Genomic DNA, 7,336 nt, shown 5'->3' with positions numbered 1-7,336 from the left:
ATGAACTTAGATGATGCCGCATCCCGATGAATATCTGGCGGGGCGATGTTGCTAAGAACTGGCAGCCATGGAACCGGGGTGGAACAGATGGTTCCAGAAATTATCCTCATGGAGGAATACAATTTGGAATCGACCAAGTGGACATGGGGGCTACGGAACCATACGGGGCACAGTATTCTGCAGTGGAATAGCATAATGCCAGAGATGATGATCATAGTGTGGAAGCACTCGCACCCCATGAGGAGCTGGCCAGTCTTGCAATGATGTTATTCCTTGTGCCCACCTTTGCTGCAGTTTTTATGAGATGTTTGTGAAATGACAGAGTGCGATCGAGAGTAACTGATCTGGGTAACAGATAGACTGGCTAGGCTTCATGCCGGATTCTCATATCGCCAAGCTGCACATTAAGCTCACGCGAGGCCGAGGCATGGTGTAGATGGAAAACAGATGATACCGTTTTTGCAGTGCTAGGGATTAGTTGCCATTTTTTACAGTAATCAGATATCAGAGACATGTCTTTCGTGAGTGTTTCCTTGAGGATGTCAAACTTGGATGCCTGAGTTGCACAGCAGATGTCATCGGCGTAGGAAAACTATAAGACACTGTTAAAAGAAATAGAGGATGACACAAAGAAATGGAAGAACATCCTCTGTTCATGTATTAGAAGCATAAATATCATTAAAATGGTAATTCTGCCAAATAATCTATATATTCAATGCAATCCCTATTAAAATACCAATGCTTAAGGGACAACTTATTCAAAAATTTGTGTGGAACTTTAAAAAAAAACATGAATATCGGGGCTGAGTCCCCTCGCCACCCGCAGGCCCGGCCTCTGAGCCCCCCGCCCCCCCTGCATGGAGCAGGCCGCCCTCCCAGGCCGCTGAGGCGCCGCCCCACCATGACCGGCTAGGCGGCCGGCACCCAGCGCTGCCTGCACCTCAAAGGTGCCAAGGGCACCCGCTCCCGCAGCAGCCACGCGTAGCCCGTGAGCCTGGCAACCAGCCGGGGCTCGGAGGAGGAGGACAAAGATGGCGAGCTGCTGTTCCACGTGAACAAGAGCGGCTTCCCCATGGACAGCCACACCTGGGAGCGCATGTGGGGCCATGTGGCCAAGGTGCACCCCCAGGGCGGCGAGATGGTGGGCACCATCAGGAACACGGCCTTCCTGGCCAAGCCCTCCATCCTCCAGGTGCCCAACTGCAGGCTGGCGAGGAGCATCCCCTACTGGCTGCAGGCTGTGCAGAGCTACATGAAGAGGCCTGCAATACAATCACACCCGAACGCAGTTCTTTGAGATAAGGAAGATGAGGCCTCTCAGTGGGCTGATGGAAACGGCCAAGGAGATGACTCGTGAGTCCTTGCCCATCAAGTGCCTGGAGGCCGTCATCCTGGGCATCTACCTGACCAACAGGCAGCTGGCCGTCGAGCGTTTCCCCATCAGCTTCAAGACGCACTTCTAGGGCAGCTGCTTCCACCACGTGGTGCTGGACATCTACTGCAACGGGCACTACGGCTCGCTGGGCATGAGCCGGCGGGAGGAGCTGATGGACAAGCGACCCACCTTCCGCACACTCAGGGACCTGGTGTTCGACTTTGAGCACTCGTACCGCAAGTACCTGCACTCAGTGAAGAAGGTCAAGATCGGACTGTACCTACATGCCGCACGAGCTGCACAGCTTCCAGCCCATCGAGTGGAAGCGGCTGGTCCTCAATGTGTACAAGATGCTGTGGGCCGATGTCTGGAAGGAGCTGGAGAAGTTCGCGAGGGACGTGCACATGAAGATCCTGAAGCCTGCAAGTGCCCATTCCCCCACAGCTTCGAAGCCGGGGGAAGTCCCTGTCCCCTCAGAGGAGACAGGCCAGTCCCCCGCGACGGCTCGGCCGGAGAGACAAGTCGCCTGCGCTGTAGAAGAAGGCGGCTGACCTCAGCTCCCTGAACAAAGTGGGCTACCAGATCCGGATCTAGGCGCCTGGGTGCGGCCATCCTTGGTGCTGCTCTCTGCACTTTGCCTGGGCCGCCTGCTACGGTCCCGCGCCTCCTTCTGTCTGGACGGTCTCACCAGGACTCCGAGGGTGGGCAGGGCGCCTGGACAGTTCCCGGCGGGACATCCTGCGGTGGCTGACCCTCTGCCCTCCTCCCCCGGGCTGGGCCACCTGCCCTCGACCAGAGCCAGGCTGCTAACAAAGCGCAACTTTCCCCCCCTTCTATTTCCTGCTTTCTCTGACTGGCTTTGGGCGTCCAGGCTCGCGGAGGCCCGTGGGCAGTGGGGTCCCCTCTGGGGTGCAAGCTCACGCCCTCCCTCCTCAGTGTTACCGTCTTACTCAGCCGAAGCTGGTGGTTTTTTGTTTTTTGTTTTTAAAGCAGTCAGTATTACCTCAGCATCTTGACATCAGATATGCAAACCTAATGGCACTTTTCCTTTTCTTTCTTTTTGTAATATATACATGTATGTATTTTACTTGTCTTGTTTCTCTGGTTCTTCCTGTGGAGAGCTTCACAAAGTCTGGGATTCTTTTTGTTTTCTCCTGCTGCACCTGTGACGAGATTTAAGGTCTCTTTACTAAAAAGCACCGACATCCTTCTGGCAATACGGGAACATTTTCAGGACCTTGGAGTTACTTCTTGGTCTTTCTGACAGCGTTCATGGCGGTGGTGTTGGTCCCTTCAGGACACGCAAGGCTTGTCTGTGTTCTGTTGCGAGCATTTAAACTCTGCAGATCGCAGCACAAGCCCCAGAGGTCCTCGCTGTTACAAGTTGGCAGTCTTCCGTCACCTCTGCCAGACACACTCTTGGAGAGTTGGCAGGGGCCCGTCTTGAGGCCCAGCAGCCCGTTCTGCCCCCATTTTACCTGGTTCGTAAGCCCTGTGCCAGGTCTGTTGTCAGGGACGCTCTCTGCTGCCTGTGTGAGAGGCTGCGGGGGCACTGTGCGACCACCGTGGTCACTCCCAGGACCCACCCGGCTTGGAGGTCCAGGCCACGCAGCATGCAGAGACGGGTGGGGGAAGCCTCCAGGTGGTCTACAGCTTAGTGCGCTGTGGTCCGGGAGGCACCCAGGGACCTCCAGTGCCACCTGCGGTCGTCACCCAGGGCGGGGCCTGTGGCTTTAGTGTCATCTTAGCAGCTCCGAGCTCATCCTTGGTGCCTGCTTGCGACCTTGCCAGCAGTGTCTCTGAGCACTCACCCTTCCCTTGACTGAAGGTGAGGGTCTTGGGGAGTGAGGACTATAGTCACGTCAAGCTGCATGGTCAGAGGAAGAAACAAGGAGACAGGCAGAGCCAAGGGCTTTAGCTTCTGGCCGTCACACGAGCTCACTTGACCCTAAAGCGGCCTTGCTAGGGCCACTGCTGTTCTCTTGAAGACACCGGCTGTGCTTTAAGTGAACAGGACCTAGCACAGGGCCGGCTGGAGGACGCCTAAGCGTAGGTGCCAAGTCTCCACCTGAATCCTTCTCTTCAAGAACAGAGCTGGCAGCTGGCAGAGACAGAGTCAGCTTATTGTCACCAAACTCCAGTCTGTCCAGGCGGGACGGTCGCCAGATGCTTTGATTTTTATCTGAAGATGACGCTGCCTCAGCTCCCCCCAGTGTGACAGCAGATGTGTGTCTCTGACTTTCCAACCTGAACCTTTTCTTGTACCCAGAGACTTGACTCCTCCCGCACCGCAGTCGGCCTGAGGGTGCAGGGTGGGGTTTTCCAAGTAGAACTTCAGTGTTGCCTGGTATGAACCAGTTTAGGAACTGCCCACCTGAAGAAGTGTCAGCAGTTGCTGCAAAGCCTGTTTTCCACAGAAAAAGGGGGCAAAAGAGGGGAATACAACTGTTTCCAATATGCTAATTATGAGCCTTAAAACTGTCAGCTACTTTGGTGATTTAATTAAGGACTTGATTTCATTCTTTTGATTTTTAAGACTGTTTCCCTGAAGCAAGGCTTCGTCACAGAAACATGAAGATTTATTTAAAATCTTCACAGTTGTCATTCTATTTTTAATGCCTACAGGACATGGTCATTTATAAGATGCAGGAAAAGTACCAAACTCCTAAATTCTAGCACATTAATTGGGCTAAAAATAAGATTAAGAACAACAGAATCCGATCGGTGGTGACGTGATTGACTTCCCACAAAGCTGTGTGTAAGATTGACTAGAATTCAGAAGACTATCAGTGATTTGACACCTAGGTTTTGGAAGTTACTAGTGCAAGCCAAGTTTGATGCTGAAGCCTTCCTAGGCAATAGATGCAAAATTTAAGTGAGTGACAGAAACCTTGATTCTAGACATGTCGTGCTGTTTTGAGTACACTTTATTTCAGAAGGTGGTAGCTAGTATTTTTCTATACACTCTGAAATCACGAGCATTTCACTTTTTCTAGGCCAGTTATTTCATAAGGGTTTTATTAATAGATATTGATAAATAGGAACTTTGGAAATTTAAATTCAGTGTTCTTACTATGCCCAACACTTTTGTAAGCTGTACAGTTCTTTTGACATACAATTCAGAATCTTGTTGGACTTTGTTCTGGGCAATACACTTTTTTTTAAACCTTAAGAAAAGCTGTGACTGTTTTAGTGGGTATTTTTCTAAGTAAATCAGGACTTGTATGTATACTGGCATTTTTTAGATGTTGCTGAGGAATTATTCTGATGCAGTCTCCGCCCCCAGGTTTTACCACGCCCTGAGAAGTCCTAGCATTGCCCCCTTCAACCAATCCTGGCCCCACACATCACCCCTGGTTGTCGCCCAATAAAAAGCCCCCTTACCCACCCCCCTCTCTCTCTGGGCTCTAGGTTCCCCTCTCTCGCAGATCTCTCTCCCTTTTCTCTCCCCGTGGTCAGGTAGTGGGGACAGCCATTGTCGGCTAACTCCACGTGGCCTGAGCCACCACCCCCCATCCTATAATAAAGATTTGTGTACCCCCTTAAAAAAACATGAATATCAAAAGCACTGCTGAGAAAAAAATAAGAAAAATGGAGACATCAAAAAACCTGACTTCAAGTAATACTACAAAACAGAAGTCATTAAAACAGTGTGGTATTGGAACAAAAATATAAATATGGACCAGTGAAATAGGATAGAGAGTCTAGAGTTTAACCCACATATATATAATCACCTCCTATATAACAAAGGGCCCAAATATTCTCAATGGGGTAAAGAAATTTTCTTTAACAAGTGGTGTTGGGAGAACTAGACAGCCAGATGTAGAAAAATACTAGAACACCAATTAATACCATATACCAAAATTAGCTCAAAATGGATCAAAGCTCTGGATATTAGATCTAAAAGAATAAAATACATAGAATAACATATTGGTGAAATATTTCATGACATTAACACTAAATATGTATTTAGAGATTTGACCCTATGAGCAAAGGAAACAAAAACAAGATTGAACAACTGGATATATCTCAAATTAAATAACTTTTATACATCAAAAAAAAAAAAAAGCAAATAACTTCATAAGGATAAACAGGAAAACTAGCACTTAACTGGGAGAACATATTTGCACACCATACTTAGACAAGTGATTGATATAAAACAATCTTTAAATAACTAATACAGCTCAACAGAAAGAGAACAACCCAATTAAAAAAAATGGGCAGAGGAAGTCAGGCAGTAGTGCAACAGGTTAAGTGCAGGCGGCACAAAGCGCAAGGACCAGAGTAAGGATCCCTGTTCGAGACCCCGGCTCCCCACCCGCAGGGGGTTGCTTCACAGTCAGTGAAGCAGGTCTGCAGGTGTCTATCTTTCTCTCCCCCTCTGTATTCCCCTCCTCTCTCCATTTCTCTCTGTCCTATCCAACAATGACTACAACAATAAAACAACAAGGACAACAAAAGAGAATTAATAAATAAATGTTTTTTTAAAATGGGCAGAATATATTAATAGACAGTTCTCTGAAGAAGAGATACATATGGCCCACATCCCACAGAAATAAGCAGAAATGCTCCAATTCACTACTAGCAAAGAAATACAAATTAAAACCATATTGAGATACTATCTAATGCCTGTGCAAATGGCATTCATCAAGAAAACAAGAGAAGATAAGTGTTGGAAAAGATGTGGAGAGAAAGGAATTATTTTTTTTTAATTTAAAAAAGGAGACATTAAAAAAAACCATAGGATAAGAGGGGTACAACTCCACATAATTCTCACCACCAGATCTCCGTATCCCATCCCCTCCCCTGATAGCTTTCCTATTCTTTATCCCTCTGGGAGTATGGACCCAAGGCCACTGTGGGATGCAGAAGGTGGAAGGTCTGGCTTCTGTAATTGCTTCCCCGCTGAACATGGGCATTGACTGGTTGCCACGTCCCTGTCAAACCAGAAACAAAAGGTCTGACAAAGTCGACACCGGGAGCCACATCTTCAAGGAAGAGTGATTCTGGGAACGGGACATGGCATGCCGATCAAATTTAAATTACAATTCATTATTCTTATGATCACAATGAGTCTTATGTTTGGCAGGAACAGGTGGGGATAAGCTCCCCTGGTCTATAGATTAATAACAAATGACCAGGATACTCAGTCACTAATTCTCAGAGGCCCAGCCCGGGATATAGTCCTTGATGACTCACATTTTCAAGAAATAGAAACTGAAGAAAAACCCAGAGTTCAGCAAGTTAGAAAACCAGACAGAGGGTCCTACCACAGACCAGCACCTACAGTTATGACCAAATGGGGACTAGCTTACCCCATGGGTGGTGGACTGTGGTTTCCTCCCTATCTTTACCACAAATATTTACCTAAGCCCACTGACCGCCCTTTGCACTATACCAGTGCCTACATACAGGGTGACAGAAAATTTAGTATTAATGGCACTCATAGATCCTGGTATAGTTTGTCTTTTTAGAAAGATTAGCAAGAAGCAGTCCTCCTTGGTGTTTGCTTCCTCTCAGAACACGTTATAAATTATATACCCAATTGACACATTTGTGGTACACCAGGTACAGAGACTGCAGTAGATCTAGAGTCCCTAGTGTAGATAAATTAAAATTAGTAAATATATTAAAAAGTAATGAGCCAAAAAAAGTATCAGGAATAGAAGACATACATACACTTTTAAGAAGATTTCTCAATCATATGTTGCCCCCCTTAGAAGCCAAAGCCTTGGCTTATGCTGCTCCCCCATAATTAAGGAGGGAGTTGGATTTTCACAATAGGGAGCAAGTTAAACTTTACAGAGAGTTCCTACTCATGAATGTATTGCAGGTTACTCCCGCAGGGCTTGACACTCCCTTGAAATAACCACAATTATCAGAAATGCTTTACTTTCTGTTCCAGAGTCCTGCTTTCAAAATATCATGTAAATGCTAAAAAAAGGTATATAAACACTTGCC

The 7,336-nt window shown here is 47.5% G+C and overlaps 1 pseudogene; it reads left to right on the top strand.

Moving 5' to 3' along the window:
* Nucleotides 1-901: 901 nt before the first annotated feature.
* LOC103122907 (tubulinyl-Tyr carboxypeptidase 2-like) lies at nucleotides 902-2,235 on the top strand (annotated as a pseudogene).
* Nucleotides 2,236-7,336: the final 5,101 nt, after the last annotated feature.

Source organism: Erinaceus europaeus, chromosome 12 (assembly GCF_950295315.1).
Source record: "Erinaceus europaeus chromosome 12, mEriEur2.1, whole genome shotgun sequence".
Classification (NCBI taxonomy): Eukaryota; Metazoa; Chordata; class Mammalia; order Eulipotyphla; family Erinaceidae; genus Erinaceus; species Erinaceus europaeus.
The sequence above is the reverse complement of the archived record's forward strand: the minus strand, read 5'-3'. Positions and strand labels throughout refer to the sequence as shown.